General features: G+C 34.2%; 1 protein-coding gene across 1 annotated transcript in view; it reads right to left on the bottom strand.

Annotated features, from left to right (window-relative positions):
- LOC129744682 (uncharacterized) overlaps window positions 1-25771 on the bottom strand; it is a 69488-nt gene extending 43717 nt beyond the window's left edge. Inside the window, exon 1 of the mRNA XM_055737327.1 lies at window positions 24992-25771. The gene's annotated coding sequence lies outside the window, so the exon portion shown is untranslated. The remainder of the gene's footprint in view (window positions 1-24991) is intronic.
- Window positions 25772-26042: the final 271 nt, after the last annotated feature.

Here is a 26042-nt window from a genome sequence, read left to right on the forward strand (position 1 = left end):
GGTACCGGGGCAGTGTCTTTTATCTTTCCAGTGTAAAATAAGCCTCAGCCTACTGGAAAAGCATTTTAAAATAAATATCGATTACCTTATTTCTAAGTTGGAAATATCTAATGACTTCATTTTTTTTTAACACGAAGCGACAGTTTTACATATTTTTATTAATAAAAAAAACCTCTCATACTCGATCGATTATTTTTTTTATATTTCATCGTTGAACATCTTTTTGATCCAAAAAAAAGCCTGAGGCAAATTGAAGAAAATTGTTGCCATTAGGAAACAAAGGCACATTATTCGTTCTTTCTCCTTTGCTGAGTCGATAATTAATTCAAACAACTCAGCAAAATCCAACGACGAAGGGGAAAACGAAGCAAACAGATTGAATCAGAAACATCGATTGATATGACGGCTTGCTGCAGAGAACAAAATCGATGCTGGAGGAGCATTGATTTTGGTTTACATTAGATCATATTCGAATGCTTTTTAACCCATATAAGTAATTCATCTTTCAGAGGCTTTCATATGAAGCTATCAAGGAATGAAATACGATGTATGAGTGTACAAATAGGTTATCGATTTTCTGATATTTATGCTTAACGCTTCTAGATGTTTTCATTTACATTTCAACTAGAGATGTACCGAATATTCGGCGCTGAATTGTACTTCCCAAAACCGGTAAGCTGAATATTCAGCTCTCCGAATAGTTGAGCAAAGAATCCGGCCGAATAGGCCAAATGTTTAAAAATTTTAACAATAACAAATTTTTCAGATTTTCTTGAATATACCCGGACTTACCCATATATTAAATAAAGGATTCGAGATACGTCAAATCTGGAAAGGTTACTAAGATATTTTTCTAAACTTTCCGAATTTAGCCGAGGCTGAATATTATTATTTGCTAAAGCAAATATAAATATCAATTTCGTCTTTGTATCCAAAATAAATTTTTTAAAGTTAATGAAAACCCTTATTTTTTTAATCATTAGATACGATTTAAACTATTTTTTCTAAAAAAAAAAAGGATCATCGTTCCTTTCAGCTTCTATTTTGAAGATATCTTGCTCAAATTCGACCTTAATCTAATTCGATACGAAATAAGCAATTTCAAATTGCTTGGCATCTGTTCGACATGTTGTTTACCCAATTTCACTGGAAATCAATCTCTTTTTGAAAAACAGGAGCGACAAGCCTTTCAGTAAGAGGTAACATTTGGAAAACTATCCGATCTTTCAATGGAGCGCACTGAAATGAAATTGAACTCTTAAAATCTTGGGATAGACGAGAGACCCATACTTGAAGAAAATCCAATGTGTTAGATATCTGGTTAAAAATAATCAGCTTAAAAACGTGAGGCGCATTTAGATGGAAGAAATAGAAAGGCATTTTTCTCTTTTATTTTTTTTTTTTAACTCCACAGAATATTCTACCGAATAGTTGAAAAGGTCAATATTCAGTATTCAACTGTTGGACGAATACCACTGATCGGTACATCTCTAGTTTACACCAACCAAATTTAGACTTAAATACAATTATTTTCATTATGGTGTTTGATCAAACTGCCACTGCAATTCTTTGGAAAATATTTAGGTACTAAGTATATGGGAAATTACACTGTTGTGTATGTGTGTTTTTCTTTTTAATCTTTTGTAAATACATTCTTCTTTTGTTTCTTTAGTCAAAAAAAATAAAAAATGATACACAGTAGCCGGGAAGCTAAGAGTCCGATAATTAATTGTATCAACAAATAATCAAAGGATCTTTTACAGTTTTTTTTGGTTTTTTTTGAGCAAGAATTACATTTCGTAAAAATTTACCGAGCATTCGGTAAAATGTTTTCTGTAAAACAAATGTCAAATGATCAAATTTTGATTTTTTTTTTAAAATTAACGTAGTATGTTGAAAAGTCGTTTAAAAACTTCCGGCTTCGACAATTCTCGTTTGCTATGTAGGTATGATGGAATTTTGCAAACGAAATTATCTTCATCATAACTCGTAGCTTTTAGATATGTTTTTAAAAAGAAGCTATATTGTTGTTTCCTTCTGTGTTTCAAATTTTCTCGAGAAATCGCTTTCGTTAAAATACCAACAGTTGATTGGACATCCTTCTAACAAACACGACGAAGTCATTTGTCAAATATAAGTTTGAAACATCTTAAACATCGTTTCCATACTAACACGAATGAAGTCGTATCATGCTCAACCAACAAGTTGAACGAGTAAGGAACACACTCAACACACGATCGAGGTAAAATCAACAACATTTTGGTAGGATAAGAGATGTACGAACGTAGGGGAAAGGTTTCCAAAATGGGCCTATCGGGTTAAATGACCCTACGGCTGTTTGATGAAATGGCTGACTAAACAGTTTATCTGACCAATGCATTTTGAGGGTGATACGCTTAGAACATAAGGCAAAAAAGAATTTTATGAATTTACAAACTCAAAAAAATTTAAAAAATCATACAAGGTTTTGATACATTTTGATGTAATATTTCGACTTTTAAAAATTATACGTAAAGAAGCTTAAAACAAAAACTAGGATGGTTTTTGTTTCTTACTCAAATGAATTTAAGAAATTAAACATATTTCAGCTTTTGTGGAGGTTTAATAATGATTATATAGTGGAATAATAGAGTGTTTTTGTATGCCCCCATCATGTTTGTAAAATGCCTCCATCCTAAAATAACAGGTTAAATAGAATAAATTAATGATTTTAATCATTAAACCTTCAAATCTAAGCTCTGAATAACATCTTTAGAGAGAATTGAAGATCCAAAAACAGATTTTATAAAGTTTTTCTCATGGATGAACTGCCTCCATAGTATGGCAACCCTAACTTTTGTTTTATTCCATAAAATTATCATATACATAGATTTTTATAAAACTTCAGCTTTATCGTACGGAAATTATTACTTTCTAGCAGTTTCAATGAAATTATACGGAAATATTGCCCAAAAAACAGAAATTTTGTTCAAAACATAAATAGGCGCATTTAGCCCGCACGGTTTGAGGTTCGGCATTTTAGACAACACTTATAATTAAATCGTTTTCTTGGAAACAGAAGAAAATTTTTACATAAAAATTACTCCAATGTATGGAAAACAGATGCCTGCACACGTGTATATAGTTTTTGTACACCTATTCGATATGATATTTGATTAAATCAGTGTTCTGCTTAATAGGCGCATATAGCCCGCTCCTCCCCTATATCACCCGCTCGCTAGAATAAATTCGTTTCGCGTACCTACTATCCAGTTTCCGCCCATTTCAAATAGTAGCGGTTATACTAAGACGGATCTAAGCTAATATGGAACAAGCGTTAATTATTTCAAGTGATATACCGTTCTGGAAGAACTCCCATTAGCTGTATGAGCTCACAGCCAAAAACACCTGTTTAAGTGTAGAAACGGCTAGATAGAAACCATTTCGCAGCTTTTATGAAGGCAAACGAATACTGAAAACCTGTTCTCTTACTCGATTCCTTCACAGCCCAGAATGTGGCGTGTAGCAGTATGTATTAATGTTGCTGCTGACGTCTGGTCCCTGGTCGAATTTTCCAAACTAACCACCACACAACCACCCAAGATATGCGCTACTTGCAATGTACCTTTTCCTCTGATCATAAATCTTTCACACCATCGAAACAAGTTTACACCCGTCATCATATGGTATGGGGTTTTTTCTATACATTTGATACCGAGCCCAAGTGCGCATGCCTATTTATTGCTTTCTTTGTTTACATTCGGTAGTTCGCATCTTTGCTTTCAACCAAGCAAAGCTGTGGGGCACTAAGGCAATGTTTTCATGATACGTCAACTGGTATTGGTGCAATCGCTCAACCATCCTTTATCCGATCAGCTGGCTCAAGTTAGCACCAATACTTGCCGCTCAGAAACAAGGCAAAATTCTATATATCAGTGACCAGAAAACGTTTTCCATTTCGTAATTTATATACAGACATATACATTCACTATTCCAACGTTGGCTCAACGAAAAGGGGTTTGGGAAAGCTACAAGGGTTGATATAGATGGAGCGGTAGCTATCTTTATCCATCAGGGCAATATATTTCAAACTTTGCACACGAACCCTAAGCTCCGATACACGGTTGAATTCGGATAATCAGTAATGGAATGGGGATTGATGCCATTTTAGTCCAGACATGTCTTCGTATTTACGAAAACAAGAACGTTCAAAAATTTTAACACTCAATAGCCTCACCTTTCTTTACTCGAAAGCAGGGTTTTCATCTAAGTTTCAATAATTATGAACCCTGTCCTTCTATGGTTCGGACGTTTCTATAACCTTTTCATATTTAATGCAAGAAACATTGCACACTTTGGTGTACTATTGAGTATCTTAAACGTACAGGAAACTCTCTGCGTCATGGTTGTGGGAGTAGCCTGTTCGATCAATCGTCGTTTGTCGATTCCTCATACCTAGTCGTTTCAAATAACGTTTTCGTTGCCCTTGCCTGGGTCTGGTAAACATGTGATGCGAAATATGTTTGAATTCGTCATCCATCAGAGTGCTCTTTGAAAAGGGTATGACGGTATAAAACAACAAATAATTTAATCGCTTTTAATATTCTCCTCGTAACTTAGAAACCATTAATCAAATTCATAAGAACGTTAAGAAGAATTATGTTTCAGACTTGGCAACTACTGTTGTCAAATGACATTCAGTGTGAGAGAGTTGCAAAATACGCTTCCCTAGTATTGAAAAAAATGATGAAAAATGTAATGAAAGTCATCGAGTGTCTAAATTGATGAATACGATGAGGGATGATCAACTATTTTCAGGATTTATAAATTTTTCAGTTTTAACCCTCTCTTTTCACATTTTTAGCATGATTCAGTACTGTAAAAGAATTTAAAAAAAAATTAATGCATCAAGAATTTAATTAACAATTATAAAAACTTAAAAATTAAAAAATTATCTCATTCCTTACACTATTGAAAAAAGTAAAAACTATTGTTATTTCCGTTGACGATTCTCCGATTCCGTTGACGAATTCATAGTCCATGCAGTAGAAGGTTAAGGTAGGGTTAAAGCTTTCACAAAATTCACAGACTAACACTGGCAAAAAAACATACTTTAGCCCCAATTTGATTTCTTTGGTTCAACAGGGAAAATCTTTCCTATACGTCTTTTTCTCCAAATGAGCAACATTTTTCATAGTTTACATAAGACAAGTTATTTTTCTTTGTAGGGGAGAGCCCACTGCGACCATAAGACAATACAAAACTCTTAAGTTCTTTGCATTACAGTTTTCTTGCATTTAATTTTCTTGAGTTTTCAAATTTGTAGGACTTGAAGTATGTTCTCTGAAAGAAGTCTTCTAAGCCAGACGTTATGAGTTCGAATCTCGGTCATGGCATGTTGGTTATTTTAGCATTTAAAGCATGCTAGCTGCCATTTGTATAGAAGTTTGTACATAGATATGGATGAATCTAAAAGATCTAACAACTGGTCGCAGCGGTCTCTCCCAAACAAAAAAAAACGTTAGTTCGCGAGAACCGTGGAAAATAACCGTGTTTATGGCAAAAAAACTCGTTAATTAAAAGTCAATTCACGTAATAAAAAAAACCTTGGTATAAGTATAAGTTTATCTATACCATTAAGCTTTTTGAAGAGTTTCTTTAATGTCCCGCATTTTCGGTTGTGTCCTGCTTTTTTTCGTGAAAAGTTCCGCTTTTTTCTGAAATTATCTGGCAGGCTTAGGTTAAGGAAACCATACCTAAAATTTCGTTCAAGTCCAAAAAAAAAACTTATGATAAATTCTTTCGTGTGTCCAAGTTCAAATTCACATGACTTGGGGTCGGGATGATGTCCCCGGCAAGTTCTAATTCGTTTTCGCCGATAAGTTTGCAAGAAAGTGTTTGATCTGGTAAGGTAAATATTTGCAGTTGCGGACGAAAAACCCCGGATTTGTGACAAACAAGACCATGGACTTCAAGGTGTTCAAGGAGGAGTTCCTGAGAAAACGTATTCTTTCGTACATTAGATCTCACAAAGAACCAGTAAAGTTTTGGCCAGATTTGGCAAGCTGCCACTACAGCAAAAAGGTACTACAGTGGTATCGGGAAAACGGAGTGGATTTTGTCGAAAAGGACATTAACCCACAATAACCCACCCAACAGCCATCAATTCCACCCTATCGAAAAATATTGGGGAATTGTCAAGCAGAAGATGAAGAAGAACGATAGCACGTATCGGGATGCAACAGAGTTGAAGATATGGTGGAACAAAATGGCCGCTGAGGTCAGCGAACAGGGGGTCCAAACTATGATCAGTGGTATCCGACGAAAAGTTCAAAATTTCATCAAAATTCCATAGGGATAATTTTTTTTATTATTTTTCCTTTAAAGTGCAATAAATAACCTACATTTTGAGTACAAAGCATTTGTATTTCGTTTACAAAGCTCCGCGATAGACCCGGCCATGCGTCCAGATTTAAAATAATTCATGCTTTATTTGACATGGGCCTAAGCGAAGACCTGTGGGTCCTCTAACCCATGGCTAACATCTCTGAGGCACGGGCTTCAATGTCAAAGGCTTCTATGGCGAGGTTAAAAAAAAACACTAACACTAAGTATGTGTGTTTTATAGGCCATTGCCCATTATGTATTCAACATGTTGTATATAGATTTTACTGGCAACCTTCGTTCCGTCGTCCCCTACGCAACATTACCCATTTCGGGTCGCAAAAACTTTTGGCATGGGTGGGAGATCTTTGTGTTGCGTGTTGCCAAAATCTTATTGATGCTGGTTTGACGGAGGAGCGAAATTTGTGCTACGCAATAATAATTTGACTTACGCACTTTTTGTGGGGTTTCTCGTCAGCACGGTTTTCGGCGTTCGGTTAATGGAAGACAGCAAAAGGGAAAGCCTAAACGAAACTACCAAACTCCAACGAGGTCAACGCAATTTAATCTTTTACATACATTTAGCTTCGAATGCGTCAGCAAAAACGTTCGGAAACGTTTTCCAAGTGAAACAGAAGGAGCAAAAAGAAAGAAAACAGGATAATACATTATACCCTCCCACATTGAAGAAGTGGAGGGCGTTGACTTTCTACGTCAACCAAAGTTGGGTTAGGACATGTCTGGACTCTTAACACATTAAGAATCGCGGAAAAGTATAAGACGAGAAAAACCCAAGTTCGGCATTCTCTATCTCAAACTAGCTTAACAAATTGAACAAATGTATTGTCTTTGAGCTACCTAAAGTGTTATGTTCAATTTTGTAGAACAGAGTTTCATCATAAATTTTATAAGAATTTACTTCTAAGAATAAAACATTCGCGGCAAGTGAAAAAACGAGAAATCTCGTATTTAGTTGGTTCGCAATTTGTTTAGACGGTGGATTAATTGGCTGAAAACATTTCAAAGGAAGCAACACAGAATTAATCCAGATTTTTAATTATTCAAAATCACTGGAAAACTATTTTTTAAACAGAATAACAAAACGACGCGAATGAGGCAACAAAACCAAAATGACGTTATCTTATCTTTCTGATAATTCAAAACGAATACGACCAGCAGTCTGGTCAACCGCAAATAGGAAACGACGACGCAAGATAAGTTTACCATTTGTTGTTAAACGTCCTTCAAAGTTGTTCGTCGAAAAGGTCATGCATATGAGTTTCAGCTGATTTTGCTGTAGTAATTTCATAATCAACACGTAAGTATCAGGAAATCGCTCTGGGACAATCTTTAGGATTTATTAGCAAGAGTGACGATAACACCCTAGTTATATTTTCTCGCTCTCGCAGCTAAAAAAATAAAAACCAAAACAAACGATAGAATAAATTTCGATGACGGCTTGGGATAGAAAAAAAACGTTTGCACATCAATGATTCAATTTTTGTTCAGCCTCCTTAGAAACTTATGGTACTGATGGTTAACGTTTCTTCCTGTTCCTGTGTCCAGATGTCTCTGGGTTAACTGGTAGGCCCAACCAGTTTATTTTTTCGATCATTTTTATGTTTTTATGTTAAAATGAATAAAAACATTAACAAAGGCAGGAGATATAATAACACACTTTCATTATTCTTAAGGATTCGGGCATAACTTCTCGTTATGAAAGGAAGATTAGTCCCCAGCAAATATTTATGAAGGTAGGGGGAACTTGTTTACTACCGGACACTTAAGGTTTTTCAGCGAAAACTTCAAAAAAAATTTGTAAATATTGGTTCCTGTGCTGATTTGAAGAGTATCAATATTATTATCACTAAATTAAAAAAAAAATTACAAAATATTCATGTAGTAAGAGAAATAATTTTATGTAAGTTTCTACTCATTCCAAAAGTGTTGTCTATGGCCGGACTCTAAATACGAATTATATCATCAAAGTTATCACCATAATGGCACAAATACGTTGCAAAATGACTCAAATCACTTGCACAGGTCTTGTAAGTACGGATTTAGTACTGAACAATCTATGAAGCCTTTTATAAAAAAATTATTAACAAAGCAGAATGAAACATTTGTTTCGAAAAAAACTAGAGAGAAAATGTCTGTGACTGGACAACAAAAATTAACGTTTCTCGGAGGACCATAATACTTTCGTTTTTGAATCCTTATCTTCTGCTAACCACATAGATGCCACAGAGATGAAAAATGAAAGTTTGAAGTTGAAATCATGTTTAATTTTAAAGATTTTCTTATACGGTCATGGACAACACTTTGAAATGCGTGTAAAGTTAAAACGACCGTTTTTGAATCAATTTTATGTTTTTTTGGTTGAGACACCAGATGTCTCCAAGGACAATGATGGAGAGAACTGTCAAAATGTAAACAATGCTAAATAACAAAAATCTAGTCAGATTTGAAGGGATCGTATTTCTATTTGACGAGTTTCACATTTGTCAACACATTTGTGATATTGCCTAATGAAAATTTTAAGACTAAAGCTATTTTGCTAATTGCTCAAACTGGCATGAAGTACTAAATTTTGTATCATAAAAACTAATCTGATTCGTGAGCATGCCTGCTTAGAGACGCCTAGAATCTTCAGAGAAACTTCAGCGTGAGACTGTTGATTTTAAACTCAACTGGACATTTTAAACTGGATACAATAATTGGTTTCTCTGACTTGTCAAACATTGTTAGTTAGCTTTTTTAGTAAAAATAATGAAAGTAAAATGAACCAGATAAATTTACCAAGTTTACCAGTTCACAAGTAAAATAAACAATTGTATTTTGTACCTACACAGCAAAAATTATTTCCTGTAAAATTACGCAAATGTCCTGTAACAAAAAGAGCAGGACATTTACCGTAATTTTACAGGTCGAAAACATGATTACGTGACATTTAATTTTTAGTGTACAACTTTTTTACAGGACATTTGCTGTAATAATAAATCAATCTTCGTTAACTTTCAAGGAAAACAATTTACAATTGCAGGTTTTGTTAATTACAGGTGATTTATTTTAAAGGTTGCAGTTTTCAGTGACACGTAATAGTCAAAAAAAATTTCTGTGTAGAGGATAGCGTTCAAGTCTTCTAAGCCAGAGGTCATGAGATCGGGTCTCGGTCACGGTACACATACTCTTTCTGTGGGCTGGTGGTGTTAGCATCAGTACGATGCTAGCCATTTGAACCCTTGAAAGATGTACGCTTTAGTCTAAAGTACAATTTAGATCTCTTCAAAGAAACATGAAGTTTCACTGAGATCCTATATGTGTGTGTGTTCGTTTTCGTTTTCAAAATTAAAGCCGTCCATTCTACTAATACCGCATTTGTTTTCGTTTAGTTTTGCAACGGTGCACTACCGGTAGTGCACTTTTTGCTGTTTTGTGCTCGTTTTTGCGCTCAGTTTTGCACCGGTAGTGACATGAGCGCAGACGGTGGCACACTTTAAAAATATCCGGTGGATCCGGTGGATCCAGTGTTTCTTGTGTCCTCACCAATACTGTCGTGAATTTTGACAGGTCGATGTAAACAAATTGTATAGAAGCGAAAAAAAACATCAGCTGGTGATGGATTATCTCGATTTATCTCGATTTATGCTCGTTTTTGGCCAGAACGGTGCAACACTTTCGGGTGATGAAAACGAATACGATATAAGATATTGTTTATTTATATGAATATATGTATATAAGATTACGCCCTTTCAAGGATGAAGTACTTCAAAAGTTGATTCGCAACTTTTTAACGGCGCAACAGACGGCACTTTTTCTCGTTGATTTTTAACGACTTGTTTAAATAACAGCGTTCCAAATTTTACACAGGTTTCTGGATTTTTTTAATTCTTGCTTGAACATATTTTCATCTGTGTCTTAGCTTCACATTTTTTAAGGGTTAGAAATAAACGACACCAACCTTAAATAAACGACTGTGGAATGTAAAGCTTCTGAGAAAAAAAATTAGTCTTTATGAAATGAATGAACTTAAGAATTCAATGTATAAAAAAAAAGAAAAGATTTGTACAGAATTTTCCCGGTTTATATTTGAGATTCCAGGTTTGTCCCCGGTTTTCCGGTTCATTTTAAATTGCCGGTTCTTTCTCGGTTTTCCCGGTTCGCTGGCCATTGTTGGTTCATTTTATTTTCCGGTTTGGGTGGATTTCCACTGCTCATATTTAGTTGATACATTGTGGTATTATGCCGCGTTACTTTTACTTTGCTATGCTTCTTGACATCCCTGCACTATTGGTTGAAGTTATAGTTGTTTTCCGATAGCACATATCTAAGTAGGATCTCAAAGTGCAAGTTCCCTTGAAAAGATCCATCCACATGTATGTGCTGCATTACTAAAGCATACAATTACAAGACATGGCCGTAGGAACGGGGGGGGGGGGGGGGGGGTTTGGGGGTTAAACCCCCCCCCCCATGAGGATCCGAAACAGCAAGCAAGATATTTTACTCTACACTCAATATTTTGAATTCAGAACCAAATTATGATAATGCAGTAATATTAATCAAGAGTAACAATCCAGACTAAAAACTAATGCTAAAACCTCAAAAACCCATCCCAAGACCAAAATTCTGCTACCCTTTTTCAAAAAATTTTCTCACTTCGTCATCGAAATTCAGGTCTAAATATTTAATTTCGAGTCAAATTAAACCCATTTCTGAGGTTCTGATTTCATAATTCCCATAACCAAAATTGTGTTCCTATTTTCGTATTTCGGATTCTGTATTCTGTTCAGGATTCTTGATTTTCAGTTCAAATATTCATAAGAAATTAGATATGGAAAGCTGCTTTGAAATACTGGTTCAAATTTGGTTTGGCATTTCATATCAAATTTGAATCATGTTTTTCGAGATCAAATGTATTTTCAATATTTTGATAATAGTTTTGTGAATAAAAAAAAGGATAAATTTTGTTTTATATTCAAATTTGAACTTCTTGAACTTTATTCTTACACAAAATTAAAAAAATTAAAGCTTCGAAATGGCAATCCAAAATTGAAAAGTAAGACTCAGATGTTTGTAAATTTATATTTTTATCTGATTCACAATCAGATAAAAAATAAGTAATTTAAATAGTGAATTTAAATTAAACCTGAACTACAGAATTTTAACAATCGATTCATGAATAAAGGCTCTATAAAATGGCAGAAGTCGTATGGAAATTCGGATAACAATTCAAAGCGCAATTTTTGAGTGTGCTACACTTCGATATATAACTCGAATGGACTGAATTTTAGTGTTATACTTTATTTAACAAAATTGAACACAACATTTTCTGTTATTTGAAAGTGCTTAGTCCAGGGGTTTCTGAGATAAAGAATGCCGAATTTCGGTGTTTCTCGTAATAGATTTTTGGCAGTTTTTAATGTGTTAAGATTGTTTGTCAATTCAACTTCCAGATTTCAATGTTTTTAAAAAAATTAGTTTGGAATCATAATTAAGCTGAAAATCATAAATAAAAGGTAAAATTTGAGTTTTTTCATTTTATCCACAAGACATATATTAATTAAGAAAAATTATCCACAGGATTTTCCTCATGGAATTGATTCTTTATAAGAAATATTTACTGGTTAAGAAAAATCAGCACCTGAAAATCCTGCACAAATTTCTATATTTTCCTGGTTTATTGTTTGACATTTTTCACACATGAAGGGCACCAAAATTTGACATTGTATGTTTCAGAACCCAATAGACAAAATTCTGCTAATTTAATATAGTTTTGTGAGTAACGGGAAGTGTTGTATTCCATTTTGTAAAATGAGGTTTCATTATTAGATTTATCTCATAGGAATTATGCTTTTCAATAGAGCATACTAGCGGCTTGCGAAAACACGAATTTTAAACAAAAATCATTAACTTGGTCCAAGTTTGCATCAAGAAAATTAGATCCGAAAATCTGATGATTTGTATCTTTTAATATTTTCGAAAATTTGATTTATTTTCATCAAAGGTTAAGTTCTTTGAATTTGAAGTTTAGTTTGAACTTGTTTGATTTGAGTAAAGAATAATTTTTTTTAGAAATGGAAGACTTTCCTTAAAAAGCTTGTTTTATGCTCAAATCAACTAAGTTTAATCCACCAGACTTTTCAACAAATTCAAAGATTTTAGCTATAGATGAAACAAATTTTGCTCACCTCTTATTTTAAGGACCAATTTTCTAAAGTTACGATTGAATACGCAAACTTTTAATGTCAAAGTACTTGAAAATGAATAATCATATAGTAACAAACATATTTCGTTTTAATTTTTTTCGTATTCGTGCATTGTTGGACAAAAAATCATAGGTAAAAATCAGTCACCAAAACCCCCCCATGAGTCTGTTCTTCCTACGGCCCTGTTACAAGATATACACGGTTAGCATTTCACTATTGCTGAAGCCTCCAAGCTTCATTGTACTTTGTATTCCAGGTTACTTAAAGACTGGGATTCGATCCCATGACCTTTAGTTTAGAAGACAAATACGCTATACTCAAAGCCACGGTCTGCTGGTCTGTTTGTTCATCCATTTTACTTAAATTTGATTTGGATATTTTGTTCAATCACCATAAATATCTAAGACAAATTTGTCAACATGTGAAGTAAACTCAATAATGTAGGATTCTTCAGCTTCTAAATGATATTAATTGGTTTGGCTTTCGTTAAAATTGGTTCAAAATTCACATGGTTGATTCATTGATGAAGATCAGGTTTATCAGCTTCTCTCAGCTCTCTTTAATATTTAAACAAATTTTTCGTAGATTGAATCAAAAGTAGATAATATTCAAGGGATCAATTTTTATATAAGACAACCAGCGATTTTTTCCTTTAATCTCTCATATGTAAAAATGCAGGCGTTTTCTCTGTAAAACTGACGTGTAGACGGACTGAAGTGAAATTTGGTATCCGAGGGTTTTCCGGGTCAGAGATGATTTGTATAAGTTTCAAGAATCTCATATTTTATGGAAGGGGAGAGGGGGAAGGGGGTCGGATTTACGTACAATTCTCATCTTATATATAAAAATAGAGGCGTTTTCTTTGTGACACCATCATGTATAAACGGACGGTCGGAAGGTTTCAAGAATCTCACTTTTCATGGGGCCCCCATACAAAATCAACTTAAAATGGGACACAAATCAAAAATTTTTTTTTTATAAGATTACTAGCTGATTTACCCGGCCTTGCTCGGGTTAACATAAAATAATAATCAAAATCAATAGTTTGACTTTTCGAAATTTGGGAAGCTTTATATTCATCATTTTTGGAAATTTGTCCAAAGTTCGGCCATGTAAGTTTTGTAAGTCTTTTTAAAGTTTTTATTGAGATTATTCACTGTGTTAATCGTTTTCACATTATTGGAAACTTTATAGTTATGAGGTTTCAATTAAAATAAATTCTAAATAGTTTCCCTTGAATGCTAATTCATCCTTTCACGAAAAACATTTCTTACAATCATCATCTAAAAAATTTGGCCTTATATTATTATCTTCAACAGATTATACTGTTTTTTTTATCTTTCCCATCCCATATCTAATGAAAATGTCTGTTGGAGATTATCCCACTTTTCAAGATGGATGATATCCCTGTACAATGGTATATTTAAGTTTTATTTACTTGGAAATTTCTAAAAAGACCTCCGAGCTTTGTTGGGCCATGTTGAAAACTCACTATGCATGTTTTCAGTTGTATGTGTGTATTTTTCCGCTTTTTAAATTCACACTTTTTTTTATTATTAGCTTACCTTAAATGTTGAAAGTTCCACTAATAGTTTTTTGGAGTTATCGAAAACAAAACATCTCAGAACTGAAATCACCATTTCAATGTTGTGAAAAAGGTTTAATTGGAGTTCCCCTTCAATTTGTCTTTTCTTGGGCACAAACATCCCATTAATTATTTTGAGAAGTAATCAATGTTGAAATTCTAAGAGATCGTTGGATGAATTCGCAGTACTTAACAGTTTTACAATAAGTTTTCTCAAATTTGGATGGTAGAATCGACCACATTGGACATCAATGATTACTCAAAAGTTAAAAATTGGTCAATGAAATTGAATTGTATAATACCTCTGATTTATATATCTTATCATTTATCTAATCAATTTCTTTATCCCTCGTTTAAATTCTTTGAAAGCTATCGAAACGTTGAAATTTTGCAGCCTTGGACTTATAACTCTGAATCTCATAATTTTTTCTTTCTTTATGAGCAATTCCAATAATATGGAAATGGTTGGCTCTTAAAAGCTGGAAATCAAATCGGTTCATTAATTTTTCAGCACACAGTCCAAATAGTTATCCAGTTGAAGAAGTCAATTTATTGTTCACTGTTTCGTTCCCTGTATTTTTTTGTAGACCCTCAAAGCCCCCCCGAGGCGGTAAAACGAACTTTGAAAGCCATTTCAATTCTAGTCAATATACTCTAACAGGCTAGTTATATTTTTCAATCCAAAATGTAGGCTCATAATTGCATCTAGATGTCTCGCACCGGCATCACGTGCTTTGAACATTAAAAGGAAGAAAAAACACCCGCCAAATTTTCCACTTTCAAATGTTTAATGCTAAGCAAGCTTTGATTTGCTTTCCAGTACATGTGAACTCTGAATGGTCGTTTCTAATACCTGGCCTAAGGAGATGGTGAAAAAAAACCCTGCCAAAGGAAACGAAAATCTGTTAGCAAAATGTGTGCCATGACTTTTGGTTTGTGTGAATAAAACCGAAAGTTGTATGGGAGGGTCCCTTTTCTTAGGTGGGAGGGGCTCATAACTATTACTAAAACCTTACCATGGTTTAACTACATCTCTGTACCAAATTTCAGTCTGATCGGTTCAGCGGTGTGGATGTGTATCAATGTGGTGGAAAGAGAGGTGATGAGAAAGAAACGGTGCAAAGGTAGTAGTAAAAGTTTTTTCCTCGAAAACATGTTACCATGACAGAAGTGACGTCACTACCGACCATTTTCGCGACGCATTTTGCCTAGAATAAATTAGATTCCCTGACAACGACGCGTCGCGACGTAGGCTTTGTTTATGTTTATTTTACTTTTTTCTCTTCTACGTGCAATAGTGTGCGTTCTTTTGCGCCACCTTAGTAAAAGTGTACCTCATTGGATGTGTATAAGGTGCATACAAACAAACAAACATATATAGTCCAACTCATCTTTATATATTAGATCATAAAAAGCACGAAAAAGTTAAAAACGTGTAAATGAAGTTAAACCTTTTTAACGATTTATTAATTTGAAGGTAAAACAAAGTTTACCGGGTCAGTGTTTTCTAAAATAAAGTTTTCTTTAAAACCTTTATTTTAGAAAACACCATATTAACACCAAAAACCACCATAACCTTCGTCTCGTTCACGACCTAACTACGTCCGGTGTAGTTGCCTGTCAGGTATGAGTCAACGGGAATTTCAATCAGACCAATACATTATTGAGTGGCAAACTCATTTGGATCAACGATTTCTTTACCTTGCCACCTTTACCCGGCCGACCGAACATTCACTCTTCTTCGGTCAACGGGGGAAGGAAATCGAACATTTGAAATTTAAATGTTATTTACGGAGTGAACGGTGTTGGCACTGGTGCTACCGCTGCTAGCCGACGAGACACCAAAAGTTAAACTAATTTTTCAACTTTTGGCCGTTCCAGTCGGTGCCATTAAAACATGATGAGCAAGTAATGTCTTCGCACAATGGAAGGTCAGTAATGTAGCAACAAAAATCACTGAGCGTTTGGTGGTAGTCGGACTGTTGATTTTCATACAGGAATGCGGTGCCTGAGCACTACTTTTTCAAGTTGTTTGATCGGCGCTAATGAATTAAAAACTTTAGAATTTAAGATTTGGTTCGCATCTAAAATTGAACTTCATGAAAATTTGAATTATTGATACGTTTTGCTCAAAACAGCAATACGATTGTCGCATTCGAAACAGAACGTACCAATTTTAAAAAGTTTTTTTTTTTCAAATTAAATAATATGAAAAATTATACAAAAAGGCAACGAGCGCTAAACACACTCTTAATTGTAATCATCAACTCACAACACGTCCGGGTCTTTATTTAAGCAAAGTCTAAAAACTGAAGTCGAAACGACACGATGGGTCTTTGTTCATTCAGGTAGGAGCGAGCGCATCACAAGCATTGAGTTGAGACACATCAGTTTGGAGATGGTCATGGCCAGTTTGCGCATGTTTCCACCATTCATTGTCGGGGGGCCCCCGGAGCAGCAGACGATGTGCTGTGCTTGCGTTAATGATTATTATGGCTCTTCTCTGTATAGTTTTTACTCGCTTTCTGTCGAGTAGCTATAACGTCTGCGTTGGAAAGGGAATGACGAAGAGGTATAGCGACCATTAGAGTCAGACTTTACGGAACAGATTGCAATACTTTCGCTTTGCAAAAACAAGTCCCTACACCAAGATATATTGTGGAGGACCTGGTAGGTAGTTGGTTGTTAGACAGACAGCAGGAATAAAGAAAATATCTCACCATCAATAGCACAAGAGCGAAACCATTGGTGTGGATTTTCCATTTCGCCTGTTTTTATTTGAAAGAATTTCTTCAGACACATAACGATAGCGAAGAGTGCATTGGTGAAAACGGTGTGTGTTTGTGCTAACAAAGAATATCCTCCTTCGATATTTTGGATATCAGGAACCATTCTTCGAATGAAAAAAGGATTCTTTGTCCTAGATAGCTAGGCTAGGATGCCCCTCCATTTCTGCAAGCACCACCCACCTGTTACTCTTTAATGCAGATGCATTTTCAAGAAAAATATAGCGCAGAAGAAAATTATTCCTCGCGACAACAAAGACGGTGTTATAGACGGTCAAACAGAACCAGACCAAACCCTACCCAACCCAGAATGAAACAAACTTTTCATCCTTTCTCATTGAGGTCAGGACTTCACCTCATGTCGGGCATGTCAGCAGCAAATTCTAGGAGCGTATAACTGCGAAATTTGCCAGACAACAGCAAACAATTACACATCGCTCGCTTCTGATACAGAGTCGTTACATAAAGTTGACGTTTTGGTGTCGCCACTCGACAAGTTGTGCTTGACATACTGATTTGTATTTTTTCGCAGATTTTTCAGGGGTCAGGTTTGCCTTACGATATTCCCCCTTTTAAGTTAAAGTAAAAAATTAGTAAAGTTAAAGTAAAAATTAAAAACTAGCACTAAGTGTTAGTCTATGGTCGGTGAAAAGTGTCACTAATAAAGATAAAAAAAGTCTATGGTCGTTAGAATTTCAACAAACACAACCTCGCGGACAGGTTCGAACATGTTGTTTCAATTACCAACTGGATTTTGTTCCAACGAGTGGAGTTTAGCATAGTCATTGAGTTTCGTTGATAAGGTTCGAATATTTCACATTTTTTTACATTGACTTCAAAATTGCAACATTTGCAACAACATGGAAATTATCATAACATAGAAGATTACTTATTCAAGGAATCTGGTGGCGATTCGAAAAGAAAGAGGTTCATGTGAGCGTCGTGACGCTTATTGATATTGAATGAGGCTTCTAGTCTGGACACTGCAGATCAAGTAGGGTTCATGGAGGTAATTATGAATAAAACTACGGAGTTTTAAATACTCACAGCAAAAACAAGTACGGACTTCGTTCGATTTTGGCAACACGCCCGTGCATTTTGTGTTGCCAAAATCGAACGGTTTTTTTTCTCAACTTTTTTTTTTTACAAAATAACTATTATTATAATAAAAAAAGTTATTTTCAGTTAATTTTCGACCATTTCCATTTTTTTTCACCATGTTTTTGATGCATTTTGCACATTTCTTTTTTTGTTTATAATGCTTGTTTCCATTTGTCATAATTGCTGTTTTTGTCATTCTTCATCATTTTTCAGTTGTTTTTTGTCATTTTCAGTCTTTTGTTTGAATTTGTTTTTTAACTTTTTGAATTTTTCATCTTTTTGTCATATTTGAGTACTTAATAGTTAAAAAAAACTTTTGTTTTAATTGTTGCATTTTATCCCCATTTCAGAATATAAAAACGTATTTAGGGTGTTTGTCTAAATTAAATTGGTCCTGTTATAACGAAAACTAAAAGGTAATGTTGTTTTTAAAACCGTTAATTTTGGCACATGTGCCAAAATCGGATGTTGCCAAAATCGAATGTTGCCAAAAACGAACGGGGTCTGTATTTCTTTAATGTAAAAATTCCTCAAAGTAACCAAGAATTAATGACAGGGGTCCCCTTATTTTCAAGATTTTGTTTTCATATTATTAATCTTTTCCTTTCCATGGTACAATAGGTGATCTACACCTTTGCACAGCTCGCATTCGAAGTGGACATTTCGGAGCAGCACCATTTTCAGACCCAAATGTGTATATAAGAATGAAAAAAGCATTGTTCAAAATTTAAAGAGAATCGATTCACCTGTTTTCGCTCGGTAGATCAAAAGCTGCGCACAACTCGGAATTTTTCAAAATTTTATTCAAGTGGTTTTTCGATGCTCAATAATTTGACATGTGTTCATAATTATTAGAGATGTACCGAATAGTGGTATTCGGCGAACGGCCGAATACCGAATATTGACCTTTTCAACTATTCGGCCAAACGAATATTCGGCCGAATATTCGGTCGAATATTCTATTAAGTTTTTAATGAAAAAAAAACTAAAGCGATTAGTTCAATGCTTTCTATTTCTTCCATATTAATGCCCCTCATGTTTTTAGTCGATTATTTTTAACCAGATGATATTATTAGATGATGTATTACAAGATATTTTTTAAGTAGGGGTATTTCTGATTTTTTAAATGTCTCCAATAACTGAAAAGACATCAGATGACTAGTCGCTTCTAGGGCGCTTATCACCAAAGAGGTTGCGTTCCTGTGAAATCTAGGACAAAACATGCCAAAACAGGTGCCAAGCTATTTGAAATTGCTTCTTCGGTGTTGAATTAGATGAAGGTCGAATTTGAGCAAGATATCTTAAAAATAGTTGTTGAAAAGAAAGATGAACTTAAGCATACCATACTTTCAACCACACGTATCCACATGATCAGGCATTCAGGACGATTTTTGAAAAGAAAGGGAAAGATTTATATTTATTTTGAGATTTTTTAAAAATCGTTATTGAACACAAAATCGAAAATTTTTTAAAGAGAAATATGAGTTTCTCATTTGATGCAAATAATTTGAATAAACCCGAGCAAAATTCGGGAAATTTTAAAAAATATTTGGACATTCTGGCCAGATTTTACTTATCTAAAATCTTTACTGGATTCATGGGCAAGCCTGAATATAACCAGAAGAACTGAATTAAACTATAATCACTCTTATAAAGCGATAGTTGTCAGCATTCTGCTGTACGATCTACAATGAAAGATACGCGGATACACCTTAGATGTTTTGCTGAAACCATAAGTTTCTGATGATTGTGTAGGCTTTACAATACTACTTTTGGATATTTTATGAATTGTCCAAAATCATTTGAAAACTTTTACAAGTCTGTAGTAGATATTCGGCATATTCGGCCTATTCGGCCGAATACTTAGCTCAACTATTCGGTGAACCGAATATTCGGCTTAACGGTTTTTCGGCGGTATTCGGCGCCGAATATTCGCCTGACCGAATATTCGGTACATCTCTAATAATTATTCTCAAGTAAAAATACTGTCGTGCTTAAGCAGGCAGAATCAAATGAAGAATGACTTAGATTTTATTTAAAACATATAATTTTTTTAAAAGGTATTGTTAGATTTTTGAAATTTATATCGAAATGTAGCGGGAACTTTTTTTGAAAACTAACCTCGTCTCGCTCATGTTTTTCAACGTTTTAACTCATAATTAAAAATCGGTTAAACATGCTGGAAATGCCTTGAGTTCTCTTCTTTTCGATTGTGTTATTAATTTTAAACTTTCAATTATACAAAAATAAAAAAAAATCGTACAAAAGAAGTCTAGAAGCCAAAAACTTTTACCAATTTTTATCGCCACCTGCCTAATGTACATCACTTTTCTCATTCAACATCTCTTTTATTTTTTGAAATACAAAATAAAAATTATACTGCTTCAACTTTCAGAATAAGAGAGCCTGTGAGCTCGCTCATCTACCGTGCTTTTAGTGTTGGAAATTACTTGCCTCTCGCTTTTTTCTCACAAACATGGTCTCCAATTTTTATTCAATCACTAGCTGACCCGGTGTGCATTGCTACACCTTGCAAAAATAAATGTAATTTGTAAAAATTTATTCTAATTTAGATTTTTGTAAGCATTTTTTATAAATCAAACCTCATCATGGTTTAGAACCAACAACTTTGAAATGAAAGCTGCAGCTGAAGTTCCGAATTGCAATTTAAAGATGGTATTTATTATTAACTGATGATTGATCTCTAAACTTGTTTTTCTAGATCTGAAATTTGTACTCTGTTTTTAAAGCTTCATAATGGCTCAAATAATGTCAATATTTATGGATTTTCCACCTTTTTTCCCAAAGTAGGCAGTTACGAACTTCCATAAAAACATTTGTCCCTTCTTTGAAAAACTCTTTATCTAAAACTTACATGGGAGCTCTCCCATCTCTTCCAATTTTGTCTCCCACTGCTTGAATAAGGCAGACTGATTTACCTGATTCAAGTTTACATAAATTTCTAATTGAAAGAAAAAGATTCGCTTATTGGAATTTGTTGCACATTGTACTTTATGGAAATAGAATTTTGAAAACCGATCAAGAGCGTGAAATGGGACAGTTTTTTGAGTATTTTCCTAAAATTCTGTATTTTAAGCACTTCCAGCCGCTGATAAGCTTTAGATGATGTATTTTTTGGAGTTAAAAAATAAGCTATCGAAATTTGAAAAAAAAAAACGATGAAAAGGATGTTTAATACACATTTCAAACAGCTTTTTCCACTATCCTCGCCATTCGAAGCAGTTTGAATATCTATTCTTTTTGCGCCAAAATTATGATAAAAAAATGTTTCACTATATAACAAACTCGTAGACATGAGACATTATAGCTTGAAGTTTTCTCAAACAACACTTATCATGGTATGAAAATTATCGATTGGATACAGTACAAATTGATGTTTTCAACAATTTATTAAAGCAAAAAATATCAGTTGCATCACTAAATAATTTCTGGCAAGCCTAATATATATAGATTTGAAACTGGACTGCTTTGGAAGTTCACAATCGAATAACTTTTTTGTTGCCAAAAGAAAATTTATAAATTTCAGGTTGCTATGAACGTCAGTAAACAAAACATTCAGACCGGTAAATTCCTTTTCGAAATAGTTTGTAATCACAAATAAAAACTAGATCGAAAAAAAATACATTAAAACATAATTTTCATTTTCGTTTGAAATTGAAGATCTTATGTGACAATTTAGCCTATTGGTTAGGTATCGGAGATGTAATCAGTGGACTCGAGTTCGATTCCTGGTCGAGGTGATTGCAATTAATTCACACACACTCATACATTATTTTTCTGGTGCTTTGTTTAGCGGATCATGCTACTAGCCGTATAATGCAACAATCAGTTTAATCGATCATGATTCATGAATGGTAAATGAAAAAAGAAAAACCTCGACCAGGAATCGAACTTGAGTCCTCTGATTACCTCACCGACAAATTAACAATAGGCTAAATCGTCACATGTAAACTAATCAAGCAGTAGCTCTATAATTCAGTTGACTTCATCGAGATTAATTCGTTGCTAAATTCTACGGCAGAATAAGTTCATCGTGCCCCGATCAATGGCGCTATATACGCCCCGAGTCAATAAGTTAAAGTAAAAACGCGTTTTAAAGTTGATTATACTGCCGTTCTAAGCAAGAATGTCCCATGTGACTTTTGGGTCATTTTCACTTTTTTTGCTGGAAACGGTCTCTTTTAGTGTTAACTTTCGAATAAAAACACAAACAAGTATACTTTGTTCTGAACTTATACGGAATTTTCATCAAAGTGGTTGCTCTATGTTGATAGTTCTACGCAAGAATGTCACACAAGAGAAAGCTCTATGAAAAATGCAAATTTTATCAAAAAATTGTCTTAAGATGAGTTAAAACTGTTGAATTTAATGTTATTCATTGAAAAGAACACTAAAATAGAGGGCAGAGGAGGAGCGAGAAGCCTTGAGTGTTTTATTCAGAGAAATTTTCGCACTACTTACAAACTCCATACTCAACTATACATTTTTATAAACAAAGAGGAACGTATTTCTCAAATAACGGTTTAGCATGAATTTTTGGGAAAAAATAAACAACACAAGCTTTTAAAATGAAAGAAAAATTGTAGCCGTGTGACAGTTTTTCGTAGAACTAGCATCGGCATGCGTTCTGATTCTACGCAAAAGTGTCACACGGAGTATTTTTGGCTCTAATTTGCTGTTTTTTTTTTTTTGTAGGAAATGTAATTTTTTTGGCAGAAAACATTGTAAAATGATTAACTTGAACTGTTCACTACGAAAAAACTGTCGGTGAATTTTTAGTTTGAGAGAAAAATTGGAAATATAGCTGATATTTCAATCGTGTTTTTCTCGTTTGCACGTTTTTCCACATGGGACAATCTTGCTTAGAACGGCAGTATAGTGAAAAATCAAAAATTTAAGGATGGTGAAAATTGGGAAACAATCGTACATCATGTTGCAGTGCGTATCTTATACATAAATAGATTGAGCTGAGTAAACGATCATAAGAGCTTATTTTCGGTGCTCGAAAATTATAACATTTTCGCCACTTGAGAACCTCATTTGTTTTTTTAAATGTTTCTGTAAAGATGATAAGGAGATTCCTTTTTTGCTGAAAAGTTAATACTATAGGAACTACAAAACTGTTCCTCATAAAAATTTATTTGAGAAAATACGTACTTTCGTGGAAAAGACATGATTGTAACATGATGAAATCGATGGGGAATAGTTAAAAGATCGATTTCTAACCTTTCTCAATGTTTTATCACATTGCGCACCAAATACGAGATATCTCGTTTTGTCGCTTGTTTGTCTTTGTCGCCACTAAGAGCAAGTTCACTGGTGTTGGGAAAAATTGGTAGAAATTTTGACATTTTGAAAATTTTATCATGCAAAATTTTTTTTAAGATCTTGGGGCGTTGTATTTTTTTACAACACTGTTTCTATTTCAGCCGTATGTGATAGAAATATTGCTATTTTTGCATCACAGCATGCGAAAATACAACACGTGTTGTAAAAAAACTAGAAGGCCACAGATCTTGAAAATGTTTTTACACGGCAAAATTTTCAAAATGTGCCGTAAGTGTCAAAATTTCTACCACTTTTTCCCAACACCAGTGGTTTCCGAGAAATTGAATTCTGATTTTTTGTGTTTAGCGGCTTAGATTTCCTCGTGGCCCTTAATGTGTTAAGCAGCCTAAAATACTTTTTATTCAGTTTCCCTCGAAATGATAAAATTTCTGCGATGAAAGTCGAAATAATTTTTTTTTCAAGATGGTTATTAGAAGTAAATGTTAATGGTTAAATTAAATTTCTTTTATCTTCAAAAGTTATGTTTTCGGCTTTCGGTCTTATCAAATGATCAGTCACAATTCATGCTTCAAAGTTTGCAAATTTTGGACCTATCACCAAGCGCAACTAATCGGTTAGCCAAATGTTGGGAAAATTTAAAATTTAGGTGATATTCGGTCGGACGAATATTCGGTACAGCTCTGCATTGTACTAAAGTATAGGATCTTCAACTGAAACAACTTGACTTCTTTAACAAAAAAAAAAAATACTTGGAAATCACAATGACTCCAACATCAAATAAGAAAAAGTTAAAACGAAAAAATACATCTTCTAATCTGAATACTGAGCTGTAACCTATTAAAGTTTTGAGATGCCTAATAATCATCATCATCAATTGATTTGTGTTATCATGTTTAGCTTTTTTGAAGTCAAAAAAAATTGAAATATTTTAGTTAACTACCTACATACGATGGAAACTGCATCTACTTATTTTGAGCAAAGTTGTTTAGCAACATATCAATTTTCTCCAAAAAGTAAACGAATCAATGCTTTGGCCATTTCCATGAAAATTACCATCTTTTTGTGTAATATTCAACACCACATCACCAATACACCTAAAGACAGTTGGGCACAGTGAGTGAATTTAAGGTGGCACTCAATTTTCGAGATCCCCCTGACAGCTGATTTTGTTGACAGTTGTCTGTCCGTTCCCTCGGATTGTTTTTGCTTTTGTTAGGGAGTGCGTTACTGAAGCTGCTGGCACTGCTGATGTTATTGATGCCATACCATTTTAATCAGGGATATTCCAACCATGGTGGAAAATCGAGGCCACAAAGATGGGTGTGTATTGGGAACAAGAGTGTTTTATCGAAACGTACACACTTCAGCCAAACAACACCACTCACTTGTTTTGATATATTTAGAACACTTCCATTAGAAAATTGATTCATTTCCAAATAAAAAATATGACTCCAGTTTACATCATAAGGCAGTTTAGACAAACTTCAAAATTATAAAATTTCCTCATTAAATCTATAAACTATAAAAAATTCTATAAGAAGCTCAACATCAAATGACGTATTTATGAAAGGAAAATTTGCAATTTCAATCAAGCTGAGATACCACCAATACACATCTGCAGAAAGAAAATGAAGACTTACCTTATTGAAATAAACTCGGAAAACTTCGATTAAACGAAGATAATGTTATATGAATCCATTTTTCAAACACGGGAAATCCTTTTTAACTAATTTAATCAGCATACTGTTTTAATTCACTTTGGCTCTGTATCGTATATGCAATAGCTTATTCAATTAAGCCTTCGATACACTGAATTGAAAGTGCACAAACACTTGCATAGAATTTTCCAAGATTTTATTTTTGCAAACGGCAAACTTAGTATTCTGCTTAGTATTGCTATTGTGTCCACTGTATTTATGCTTAAACCACTATTATTATTTCGATACAAAACAAAATCAACAAAATGTCTTCCTTGAATCGAATTATCTCCGCACAATGGTTGCCCAATGAAATTGTCTCTATCACTTTTAGACCTTGGTTGATTTTTCACGAATCTTGCTTCGATACCCGACACAACTTATGATCGGATGATCGTCTCTTCTGTTCATAAAATGTCTTTTTCGTATAAATTGTGACTATTTGAAACTAAACACAGTCTCACATTTGTCCACTTCATGTACACTTCACGGCTCCACTTTTGCCACCTCCCACTTTTGATTTTCACCTTTAAAATCCTACACCAAACGAGTTGGGAAAAAGTTTCACACAAAACTGGCTGACAAATGCTGTTTATTGCTTGTATCCCAGTGATGCTGGGAAGAACCTGGAGTGGAATTTAGAATAAGATCACTTCCTTTGAATGTCCTTCCTTATTCTGAATTATCGGGTGTTGAGATAGGCTCTGACCCTGCTCACCAACGTAGTCGAAAAAAGACTGACGACGACGATGAACCAGCCTGGATAACTCTGCTGCTGCGGAGCTCCATTCGTGAAGCAGATATTTCAAGAAATGAGTTACCGTTTTATGAAATGCATGCAAGTTTGTACGATAGCTTAATCAGTGACTAAAAATGTTAGGCGAGTGAAAGTTCCTTGCATGATAGACAGAGGAGCCAGGAGTATTATTTATTGTAATGTATTTGTCACAATTCTTAAACACAAAGATTTCAATATTACCCAGCCCCAGTTTAA

This window comes from Uranotaenia lowii, chromosome 2 (assembly GCF_029784155.1).
Source record: "Uranotaenia lowii strain MFRU-FL chromosome 2, ASM2978415v1, whole genome shotgun sequence".
In the NCBI taxonomy this organism is placed as follows: domain Eukaryota; kingdom Metazoa; phylum Arthropoda; class Insecta; order Diptera; family Culicidae; genus Uranotaenia; species Uranotaenia lowii.